Below are 12,684 nucleotides of genomic sequence, written 5' to 3'. Positions count from 1 at the left end.
ATGCAAGTACCTTGAATCGGTAAACATTTTCTCAGTCTTGTCTTCTGCCATCTGGTAGGCCTTCATCAGCGCTATCAGTTCTGCTTCCTGGGCTGACAGACTGGGCGGCAGACTTCTGGACCACAGGATCTCTTGATTGCTGGTCGCTGCACCTCCCGTGTGGAATCTTCCTTCATCATCTGCAAATCTGGAGCCATCCACATAGAGGATCAACTCTGGGTTGGTCAGTGGCTCTTCTGCCACCTTGGGTAGTCCTGCTGTTTCCTGTTGCATGATGCTGAAGCAATCATGGTCATCCGTCCGGAGCAAATTCAGATCCCTGCAGAAGGTATCATGCAGATTTTGATCAGACTTTTTATCTGAGGATCCGTATCTGTATCCCCCCTTGGGAGTGGGAGTAGAGTGGGCGGATTGAGGACTGTGCATTTGGAGATGGTGACATTGTTGGGCAGGAGTAGAGAGCACTGGAGGCGAAGATGCCTGGCGGTGGAGAGATGTTTTAGCTGGGTTTGGTTGAGGAATGCTGAGATGTCATGCAGAGCCAGGATTTCCAATGGTTTTTCCACTGATGTCAGTAGTCCTGTCCAGGAGGGCGTGTGCTGCAACTGCTGCTCTCATGCGGGAGGAAGAGGCTTCCCTTGCAACTGGATCCAGGCAAGCTGAAAAGTAGTCCGAAAGTCTCTGCTTTCCCCCCTGAAGCTGTGTCAGGACTCCAGTAGCAAGGCCTTCTCTTCTCATCAAGTAGAGACGGAATGGCTTCTTGTAGTCAGATAGGCCTAGTGCTGGCGCTGAGACTACAGAGCCTTTTAACTTCTTGAACGAACTGAAGGCCACATCTGTCTGGAGGAACGGGGTCACACTGACGTATTCACACAGAGGCTGCATTAGGACGGAAGCATCAGGGATCCAGGCTCTGCAATATGAATCTAGACCAAGGAAGGCCTGTAGCACCTTTGGAGTTGTCGGAGGGACCATCTTCTCCACTGTGGTCTTCCGGTCATCTGTCAGGTGTTTCGCCTGGTGAGCAATACAGTGTCTCTGGAACGTAACTTGCTTCAGACACCACTGGACTTTGTTCTTTGAGATCTTGCAGTGCTGCTCCGCCAGGTAGAGTAGGAGATACAAGGAATGGGCTTTACACGTGTCAAAGTCAACTGCACAAAGGAGTAGATTGTCCATGTATTGTAGCAGGGTTACTTCTGCTTGTTCTGTGACTCAGTTGGTGAGAACTGTGGACATTGCTTTGGTGAACTGTGAAGGGCTGTTCTGGGCCCACTGTGGCATCACTGTCCATGTGTGGTGTCCCCCCTGGTGCATTAAGGCAAACAGGAACTGGTCATCCGGGTGAAGGGGGAACACTGGAGAAAACCTTAGTCAGGTCGGTCACTGTGAACACTTTTGCTGTGGCAGGCACATTCGAGAGCAGAGTGTGCGGATTCGGCATAATTGTTTCAAACTCTGTGGCGTCATTCACAGCTCTCAGGTTATATACCATTCTGAACTTGGCTGGCTCTCCTTTTACAGTCTTTTTCTTGACGGGGAAAAGCGGGGTATTGCAAGGCGATGTGCGAGGAACAATGATTCCTATTTCCAGGTAGACCTTCAGTTGGTCACAGGCAGCTTGACTCTAGGCCTGGCCTGGGCCTTACGAGGGTACGGGGTACATGGCTTGAGTGACACCCGTACTGGGGCAACTTGAGGTTTTCTCACGTGCTGGGGTCCCTTAGACCATAGACTTTCTGGTACTATGTCCAGTACCTCCTTGAGTAGGCCTCATTGGTTGCTTAATGTTCTTGTAGGGCCGCCAGCATGACTCTTCTTGGGTCAGGGATGAAGAAAGTGTCACTGTCCCATCTTCCTGGAACACTGTGGTTGCCTTCAGCTTCTGCAGTAGGTTCGCTCCCAGCAGGTTGAGTGGCAGGTCCTTTACACCACAAACTGGGACAGGATAGAGTGTCCTGGCTGAGTGCACACGCTCAGTGGCTTTGTAAGCTGAGAATGTCTGACTTGACCATCAATGCCCATGCGAGACACAGAGAATTCTGATAGGCAGGTGGGATCAGCGAGTTCCACAGGTGTCATCACACTTCTGGCTGCACCACTTTGGATCTGACAACGCCATCCACTTTAAGGGTAATTTGAGGTATTGGTCTTGCAGATGAAGTTTTACATGTCAGGAGCATAGTGTCTTGCGGGCCTGGCTTGCTTGCCTCTGTTCTGGTAATGGCCAAACTTGCCACAGATGTAACCCTTGACACTTCTTCTGTCTTTGTAGGGTGGTTGCGCTTCCAGGTCAGTAGTCACCATGAGAGGGGCTGTCTTCTGCACCCCTGGTTGAGACTCAATCCTTTTGGCTACTGTGATCAACGGCATGATGGGTACTGTAGCGGCAGCGGGGTACGGTCTGCTGATTGAAGCTGCGGTGGTAAGACGGGGCCTGCAGGTGCATCAGTGACGAGGCCCGGGGGTGCCATGAGACCGGCGGCTGCATCCAACCCAAGGTCTTGGGGCATTACAGGGGCTGCGGCTGCATCTGCCATCACTTCTTCCCCCTGCTCCGACATAGCTTCTCCCCTTTGCTAACCTTATTGAGGTCGGTGTCTCCTCTCTGGAGTCTGCAGCGGTTCTTCTGGTGTGTTGGTCGGCACTTTGCAGCGTCTTCACCTCTGGCTCCCCTTCCAGCGTTCTCTGCAGCACGGCACCCGTTTCCTTCTTCGCGCTCTTTGTGGTGCTATAATGGCGGCAGTTTTGGTGACAATCGGCAGTAAACAGTCTCCTAGGCGCACATAAAACATTTTTTCTGGGTCAGTCCACTGCTATTGCCTGTTCCTAGGCCTAGCCACTATCAGTGGTTTCCTGATTGGCTGTCTCAGTCCATGCCCAAAGGCCTGTGTATCTGATCATGAATGGTGAAGCCCAAGTCTTGGAATACTTGCATTACTCTGCAATGAAATTTCTTTACAGACTCTGTCTTATCTTGGCTCATGTCATGGCTTGTCCTGCCAATCTGCCTTTGGCCCACTCTCTGAGCTGTTCAATTAGCTGTGGCCCTGACTCCCAAGCGTGTACATCTGATTCTGCTGGAAGTTTGAATTGTTCCTTCATGATTGGCCAGAGTGCATCACCTGCTTCTATTTTCATTCATGGCCCAGAGATCATTCCAGGTGGCTGCATATGTTTACTGCTTCTGCTACTCTCTTCGGTAAAATGGCATGGGATGCATCCCTGGGTCTGGAAAATTGTCACCTGACTTGAAGTGCAGTGCACATAGTGTAATGGTGGTGCCTCTATCTGCCCCTGCATTCTTGGTGCCTGTGAGTTTCTTTTCTAGTACTAGACAGCATGTATGATGTTCCCTCTTCATCTTCATCAGAGGAATAGTTGTGATAGCTTGTACTGGGGTCGCACACTGACTGATTTTGGACTTAGAAGTTGCCTTTTTGTGTGAGGATGTCTTCCCCCTTGCTGAAGCTGTGATGGATTAGGATTATAGTTTCATGTTGGTGTGAATGTGGATGTAGGCAGCTCTGACCGGTGCTGAAGCTGTACATTATCAATACATGGTGATATCAAAGTTCATGTAAAACCTTAAGGGTTACAATATTGTTGACTGTGAAATGAGGTAACGGAGGATCTGTCAGTGAGCTCGTCCTGATATCACTCCTCCCCCCTCTGCACCCAGGGCTGAGCTGACTGCTGCCTGATATGTCTGGGGCTGCCCACTGTAGGGGGGGCTTTCATCTTCCTTCCCCGATATCACAACTGGCAATGGCTGGACTGTGCCAGGGACACCTTGTGCTGTAAGCACCATATTGTTTGAATTGGGCGTTGGCCCAGCCGGCAACACGGAGGAAAAAAGAGGAAGAAGAAGGGGGAGGGGTTGAGGAGTGAGACAAAGGAATAGTAGGAAGGGAGAGAGAGAGAGAGAGAGAATGTGGAGAGAGAGGAGAGAGAAAGGAGAGAGAATGCGGAGAGAAAAAGACTGACAGAGAAAAAAAGAAAGAGGATAGAGGAGAACAACAAGAATAATAGAGAGGAGCAATTATGCCTTCTCCCTGTAGGGAGAGACGGGGCGTGCCACATACTGTGCAAAAATAACTACCTATACCATGGATTCTGCTAAAAGCAGACTGCGCAGATTCTCCCGTCTCATACCCACAAAAATCACTTCCTGGTTTGCTCACATAACTTTCTGTACTACCTAAACGATGTAAGCTCTGCTGCCACTTCATACCATGTATTAGTATTCAGCAATCTAACATCAGCTAACTTCCTCTATTTTCCTTTCTACGTCATGCCACTCCGCAGCTTGAATTCTGCCATTCTAATGAATTTCACGTACTTTATACCTTCCAAAAATCTTCACATACTTAATACCTTCGTATTCTGTCACTATCTACTGACTTTCCTGTTGCTCGGCCACTCTATTCCCCATGGCAAGAGTAAAAAATGAAAATGAAAAACACACAAAAATGAGAAAAGAAAACAGTACTAAAAAAAACTTCTAAAAATGAGTATATAAAACACTAAGAAAAACTCAAAACGATAAGAAAAACCATCAAAAACTTAGTTCACAACCAAAAACTCCAAACTTTGATACAAGAGTAAGGAAAAAAAAAACAAACTTTTTTCAAAAATATATAAATAAAAAATAAAAAGGTAAAGAGATTGAAGATTGAGGAAAACTTAATTAAAAACTTTAAAATGCCGCAAAAAGAAAGACCCTTTAAGAGAGTAAAAAAAAAAAAAAAAAAAATTAAAAATTAAAACGGCTTTTCTCTTTTTTTTTTTTTCCTTTAGAATCTCTGCGCTCAAATGCAGTCAGAGACACACTTCCTCTTTTTAATCCGTCGCTGTATGCCATTGCCATAATATCAAATGTCACTAAAATCACGTTTCTGAAAACACGTAGGTCACATCAAAAAAATGATAGATACAATTTAAATTTCACTTCTTCACAAAAAAACTACACATACCCAGCATTGCAGCTGAAAACAGTCAGAAAAAAAAACTAGATATGACAGTTTGATTTACAATGCATATCTCTCTGCTAAACAGCACGGAGAAAGAGGAAGTTCGGACAAGAGAACTATTTCTGCTTCTTAAAGCGGCAATAGTACATGACACAAACAGACAGATAGACAATCCGAGAGATGCCCTTTTAAATTCTGTGACACATGCAGGCTGCGCTGGGAACAGACTACTGTCAATCGCACTGGACGCACCTGCGCCCGGGCCACCTGAGTGCTTGTGAAGCACAACAAGCGGGAAATCTACCACCCCGGTCCGGACGTCCTGACTGGATCGCCGTCACTACGGGAATCTGCAGTAGCCCTTGTAATCTATCACCATCCGAGCCTGGATTCTGGAGCCACCTGCTCCGGAACTATCTGTTCCTTTCCTCTTGCACGGGAATCTGTGATAGCTTACTCAGCGATTTGAACTCCTGCTGTCTGTTACCCAGCCACCATAAACAAAAGTCACTTTTCCTTCCTCTCTCGGATTTTACACAAAACATATACACGGTCCACAGCAGACACCTCCCAGGGTGGATTCGTGGCTACGGATTTTTTACACTACCTGGGAATTCGTGACCACATTTGACCGGCAAGAGGCATAGACAAGGACTGGGCACAGGGGACTTTCAGGTAAGATGATAACATTTTCTTACCTTACTTATGGAGCTGCGCAGTCTCCTGCCCCTGTGCCAGGCCACAGCTATAGCTTCCGTATCTCCGGTTAGAAGGATCCCGTGCGTTTCATCCGAGCCGTTGGGCGCCATTCTGTTATGGAAATATTAGGGTTGGATAAATATATCCCTGTGTGTGCTGTGGCCGCTCCCAATTAGACTGAGTATTTTGAGCGCTCATCAAGAATGGACTGTACACAACTGTGACAGAACAACATTCCATCAATACTGAAACTTTATTGTACATACATAGTTTTATATTTTCACATAGAAAGGAGTGGTTAGGGGTTGTCAGGGGTGGTTAGTTAATTACCATATTGTCTAGCTCCTCTGTCATTGGTTATCTAAACATATATGGAATATTGTGATTAATGCTCATATGACTGCTGATTAAGCTGAGACATCTGATCAGCAGTCATCAGACATCTGACATTATTCCGCTTTTAGGGATGGAAAACCCCATATGATCTGTCTGGTTTATATTAGTTCATGTCAGCCATTTTATGATCTGTCTAGGTTATATTAGTTTGTGTCAGCCATTTTAAACCATTGATTATAATGTATATATTAGCTGTGAGCATATAAGTATATATTTGATTATAGAGGAGTATACATGCAAGTGAGATCTACATGATATATATATTTCTATCACAATACCACTGAATGAATGCTTGTGTTCGGTCACAGGACTCTGCCCCAAGGACACGGTGTTAGAGTCCAACTAGACCCACTAGCGCTCGGTGCCGCACCTGTGGTGCCAGGTTAAACCAAACAATGATAGATTTAGTGGTCTGAGTGCATGCAGCGCCGCTCTGGTGGACGCCACTAATGGCCCTAATTAGGGACAGGAAAGCGCACTAGTTGCGCACGGTGCCGCACTGGCGAACGCTAGTATATTGACGCTGTAGGATCATGCCTCATGCTGGATGGCACTAACTAGCACTAGTCAGCTCCAAACTCCCAACCATGTACAACAATGCTAGAGAAGCGTTCACCAGAAAACATACACACATCCACACACACACAATTTCAGTTTATACTAGTGCATGGCCGAGCGGCCATGCAAACCTTTTATAGTTGCAGCCTTCCTGGACCTTGCCAGTGGTCCAATCAGAGCTGCTTGAGGATCTGTGCATGTGACCCCTGATCTCCAATGAGAGGTCATCCCATGGGCATGCTCAGTAGGCAAAAAGTAGGACTTAGTCCCAGGAGCGTCTGCTCTCCGCTATCTAATGATGGTTACAATAGCTGGACCTGGGATGGCAGCAGTAACCAGACACACAGCATCAGCTTGACCAAGATGCTGGAACCAATGTCTCTGCTGAGCAGGTTGCTGGGGAAGAATGGGAGACCGCAGAGGACATGGTTCGGGATTTCCCTTGTGCATTGGTGGGAACTTGAAACCTAACAGACACTGCAACAAAATTTGCATTGATGCTTGAAATGGCACAATTTTGACCGCACTGATCTGCGATCCATGTGGCGTACAAACCCCAGTGGAAAATACCTGGCATGTTGGTAATTTTGTTTTTTAAGCAAACTGGTGTCAAACACTTGCCTAAGACATTGCAACAAAATTTAAATTAAGACCTGAAATGGCACAATTTTGACTGCACTGATATGTGATCCGTGTGGCAGACAAACCCCAGTGTAAAATATCTGGCCTGTGGGTAACTATTTTTTTTTTCAGTAAACTGATGTCAATAACTTGCCTAAGACACTACAATAAAATTTACATTGATACCTGAAATGGCACAATTTTGACTGCACTGATATGATCAGTGTGGCGGACAAACCACAGTTTAAAATAGCTGTTTTCTTACCGCTGTAATATGGAAATAATCTGGCTGTATTCTGCAGTGCCACCAAGCAAATGGAGCAGAAATGGTGCTCTTTGGATTGATTTTAAAGCAAGTAATCAAAATTAAAATAAGAAAAAATTATTCCTGGCCCTGATACCTGGGGCTATGTCTATAAATAACTGTGATAGGCAGCAGCAGCAGACAGAACTGGAATGGACCCTCTTTCTATATGCACTGCAGTCTCCACATACACTGCCTGCCTAGCACTGAAATCTATGCAGCTTATAGTCCCCAGAAGGACTGTTAGTTGAGATGGATATGTGCATTATATGTGGTATGCCCACACTATCTACGAAGCAAACAAATCTCTCCCTAGCTCAGCAGCAACTCTTTCTACACTGCGTGATTCCAGAGCTGACTGTGACAAGCAGGGTGGCGCCAGGCCTGATATAGACCTGATGACGCTGTGCGGCCTGCCAATCACTGTAAAGCCACAACCAACAAGGCTGCGGCATTACAGTGTGTGGCAGACAATCCCTGCATGTTTATGGGCTCTCTAAAGAGTACCAAACATGCAGGGCAAGGACCCGAGCACCCGACAAGCAAACCCGGAAATACTTGGCGAGTTCCGAACTTCACGAACACTGTGATGCACGGGCAAGCACCAAGTAGTGACTTGCATGCTCGCTCATCACTAATTAATATATCAGAATTTGACCATTATAGAGATTTTTTTTTTCGGTGTCGGACTTGGGTGTCAAGGGCTAACCAGTAATCACTCCTGGGCCACACTTTTCAGCTACATGCAACTGTGAAATTATCCTCAATCACAAATTTATGTAGTAAAGAATTGGTTACATTGTTGAATGAATAAGCTGCTGCCTTTGTCTGTACATAGTGACTCAATTATATTATGCCAAGTACTTTTCATATAAGAGTGAGGTGGACAACTCTTCCTCAGGGACCCACCAAAGGATTCTCCTGTTCTCCTGTTTGCCAGTCCAAGCCTGAATGGTGCTATGCAGACATTTCCCATAATAATAATAATTTTTATTTATATAGCGCCAACATATTACGCAGCGCTTTACAAATTTGTAACAGACAATAGACATTGCATAGCAGAAATCACAGTTCAAAACAGATACCAGGAGGAATGAGGGCCCTGCTCGCAAGTTTACAAAACTATGAGGAAGAGGGGAGACACGAGAGGTGGATGGTAACAATTGCTTTAGTTATTCGGACCAGCCATAGTGAAAGGCTCGGTTGTTCATGTAAAGCTGCTTGAACCAGTTAACTGCCTAAGTGTGTAGCAGTACAGACACAGAGGGCTATTAACTGCATGAAGTGTATGAGAACATGATACGAGGAACCTGAATGTGTTTTTTTTTTTTTTTAATAGGCCACACAGGGATAGTTAGGTTAATGCATTGAGGCGGTAGGCCAGTCTGAACAAATGAGTTTTTAGGGCACGCTTAAAACTGTGGGGATTGGGGATTAATCGTATTAACCTAGGTAGTGCATTCCAAAGAATCGGCGCAGCACGTGTAAAGTCTTGGAGACGGGAGTGGGAGGTTCTGATTATTGAGGATGCTAACCTGAGGTCATTAGCGGAGCGGAGGGCACGGGTAGGGTGGTAGACTGAGACCAGAGAGGAGATGTAGGGTGGTGCTGAGCCATGGAGTGCTTTGTCGATGAGGGTAGTAGTTTTGTACTGGATTCTGGAGTGGATGGGTAGCCAGTGTAATGACTGGCACAAAGTAGAGGCATCGGTGTAACGGTTGGTGAGGAATATGATCCTGGCAGCAGCATTCAGGAGAGATTGGAGTGGGGAGAGTTTGGTAAGAGGGAGGCCGATTAGTAGAGAGTTACAATAGTCCAGACGAGAATGAATAAGTGAGACAGTAAGAGTTTTTGCAGAGTCGAAAGTAAGAAAAGGGCGAATTCTAGAAATGTTTTTGAGATGCAGATAAGAAGAGCGAGCCAGTGGGGTGTGGCTTAGGCACCATCAAGAGAGGAAGCTTCTTCCAGGAGCTCATGATCTCCAGCCTGGAAATCAACATCCATTGGCCACACTGCTGCTGTAAATCATCTTGTCTTACCATCTCAGCCTCCATGAGAGTGTTCTGCACTTGGTGGACCACAAGAAAATAGCTTTTACAGACTGTGAAGGGATCTCTGCAGCCTGAGCCTTGAGGCCTGGTGAGTGTAACAGGCCTGTGCTTCCCCTGTGGAGGAGGGCCTGTAATTTTCTCTCTGCACCTCTCGCTGCCCAAACATCTAACAGCAGAAACACCAGCACTTTTATCATCTTCCAGAGGTTTCCTTAATCCTTCTCTACTCACAGCCAGATCTATTAGGAGATTCCCCCTGAGCAGAGAGGTGATTGCAGCCTGCACACACTTGCAATAGCCCAGTTCTCACAGTGGGGGGCCAGGACAGATCCTCCTTTGCTGAGCAAACACGACTCCAGTGTGAGAGATAAGGGAGGCTGACAATATCCCTTCTAGTCAACAGAAGCTGATCGTCTACCACTGTCACTCTCCTCCATAAGAGAAGATAAACTACTTCTTTGGAATCCCACCCCTTTTCCAGCAGCAGCACCCAGGAGAACAATAAGACATATATCAGAGACAGTGTGCTTCCTGTTTGTTTTTCCTCTGCTTCTACAACATCATCACTGAGTTGTACCCTCAAGTACACTGTCCTGGGCTGGTCCCACACCTAACCTTGTCATGCTGGACCTAAAATGAGGTGACGAGCTTTGGCACCACCAGACATAACGCGGCTCATACCGGCTTTCACTGACTCTCCTGACCGCTGAGGCGCTTACCGCTAGCACCGCAGTACGACTGGGCACATGATGACCCGAGGCAGATCCCATAAGAAGACCTCTCCTCCTCGCCTGCCAGACTTCTTTCCGCGGTCTCAAACCGCACACGCGGCAGGGAAAATGGCGGCGGCTTCTCCCTCCAGGTCATCACACTCCTCCCACGGCTCCCGGGATTCTGAAAGAGGTGAGACCTCAGCGGGAGCACAATATAGCAGCTCTGCACCTATGACCAAGGGGGATATGAAAGAATTCCTCACATCTATATGCGCCTCACTAAAAGAGGATATGCAGGACATGTTGAAGGAGATAAGAGGAGACATTAACTCCTTAGGGGCCCGCACGGATCATTTGGAAAACAAAATGTCCGAATATGTCTCTGTAATTAACGCTCTGGTGGATGAAAACCAAGCTATAAAAGGCAAGTTACCAGGGGCGTTTGATAAATTGCACGACTTAGAGGACAGATCCAGGAGGAACAATATTCGAGTGAGAGGAATCCCTGAGAATGTTGCAGATAAAGATTTAGCTGCTTTCCTCCAGAATTTTATGCAGGCTGTCCTGCCCTCACTTTCCTCGAGAGATCTACTGGCGGACAGGGTACATAGAACACCCAAGCCCAAGCATCTAGATCCATCTCTTCCTAGAGACATCCTTGCACGGATTCATTTGTACACTACTAAAGAGACATTCCTGCGGCGAATAAGGAGCCCCCCTGACCTACCCCCTGAATTCCGGGATCTCCAGGTCTTCCCGGATTTGTCAGCTGCTACCCTGGCCAAAAGGAGAGAATATGCCCATGTCTGTAAAGCATTGAGGGACATCAACATACGTTACCGATGGGGGTTTAATCCTGTGCGTTTGATTATCACTTATGAAGGACGCCCGTTCCCTTGCTCCTCGCCTAAACAGGCAGAGGAGAGGCTTACAGCCTGAAAAATACCCTTTGCTCCCAGACCTGCGGATACAGGAAGGAAAATAGCCTCAGACTGGTCTACGGATTGACTGTGCCACACGGACGGTGTCTGGATTGCTGAACCCTCCTACTGCACCCCTCAGTGGGCCTTTGGATTGTGAACCTCTCACTTCCACCCCCCCACGCAGATTCTGTTCTGCGGACTGTCTGGACTGTTCCAGACGTTCCTACGAGGATTCCTCGTATATTGACCTATGTTTTGTGTTTTTTTTTCCTTTGTTTTTACTTGTTATTTTTTATTTGTTGGTTCTTTTTACTCTGTCTGGCATACATTTAGAGTCTCCTTCCGATGCGACTACGTACTTGCCCTTCCCCTTTCTTTCCTCCAGGTTTTTTCTCTCCAAATCCCCGGGCATTCTCTGTCTATACTGATTTTTGATTGTTATTATGGAACTGGCAGTTATTTGTATATGAGTTTCGGTACACCACCAGTGGGGTCACTGGGTAATACCAGCAGTACAGATTTTATTATAATGGTACCATGACTTTACAAATTCTTTCTTTGAATGTCAGGGGTTTAAACTCCCCTGAGAAGAGATCTATGATGTGGAGGGAGGTGAAGCGGTCGAGGGCTGATATTATCTGCTTGCAGGAGACCCATTTGTTGGCCGAGGATAATTTTAGGCTCCGTCATCCCCTCTTCCCACACATTCTATTTGCTAATGGCCCAACCAAAAAGGCTGGTGTGTGCATCATAGTGAAAAATACAATCGCTTTTAAATTGATAGCGCAAAATAATGACCCCACAGGTAGGTGCTTAACTATCACGTGCCTATTGAATGGTGAGTTACACACGTTGACAAATCTTTATGCTCCCAATGAGGGACAACACAAATTCCTGAGAACAACCCTTCATGAAGTATCTGTGAAGGGCAGCAATATAATATGTGGTGACTTTAATCTCCCCATGCATGCGGACCTTGATTGCTCTTCTGGTAGCAGACGACCTAGAGGGGACTTGACTCTCCTCACAGGCGAATTCCACCTGCATGATTATTGGAGATATTCACATGCATCTGAGAGGGATTATACCTTTTACTCTTCCAGGCATTCCACATACTCCCGTATTGATTATTTTCTAACAGATAGTGCAACCTTGTCCAGATGTAGATCCGCAACTATAGGCTTAATAACGTGGTCTGATCACGCTCCCATCACTCTAACTCTTACTTTAGCACACCAAGCTAACCCAGCCTTTAGGTGGCGATTAAATAACGCATTGCTGCTGAATGGGGAGGTGTTAGATAGAATCTCTTCGGAGTTGGAACATTACTTTCAGATAAATGATAATGGAGAGGTTTCTGATGAGTCCTTATGGTTGGCACATAAAGTAGTGATTAGAGGTGTGCTTCTCCAACAAGCTTCCTACCTGAAAAGGAAGAGGGAGAGT

This window comes from Ranitomeya variabilis, chromosome 1, assembly GCF_051348905.1.
Source record: "Ranitomeya variabilis isolate aRanVar5 chromosome 1, aRanVar5.hap1, whole genome shotgun sequence".
Lineage (NCBI taxonomy): Eukaryota > Metazoa > Chordata > Amphibia > Anura > Dendrobatidae > Ranitomeya > Ranitomeya variabilis.
The sequence above is the reverse complement of the archived record's forward strand: the minus strand, read 5'-3'. Positions refer to the sequence as shown.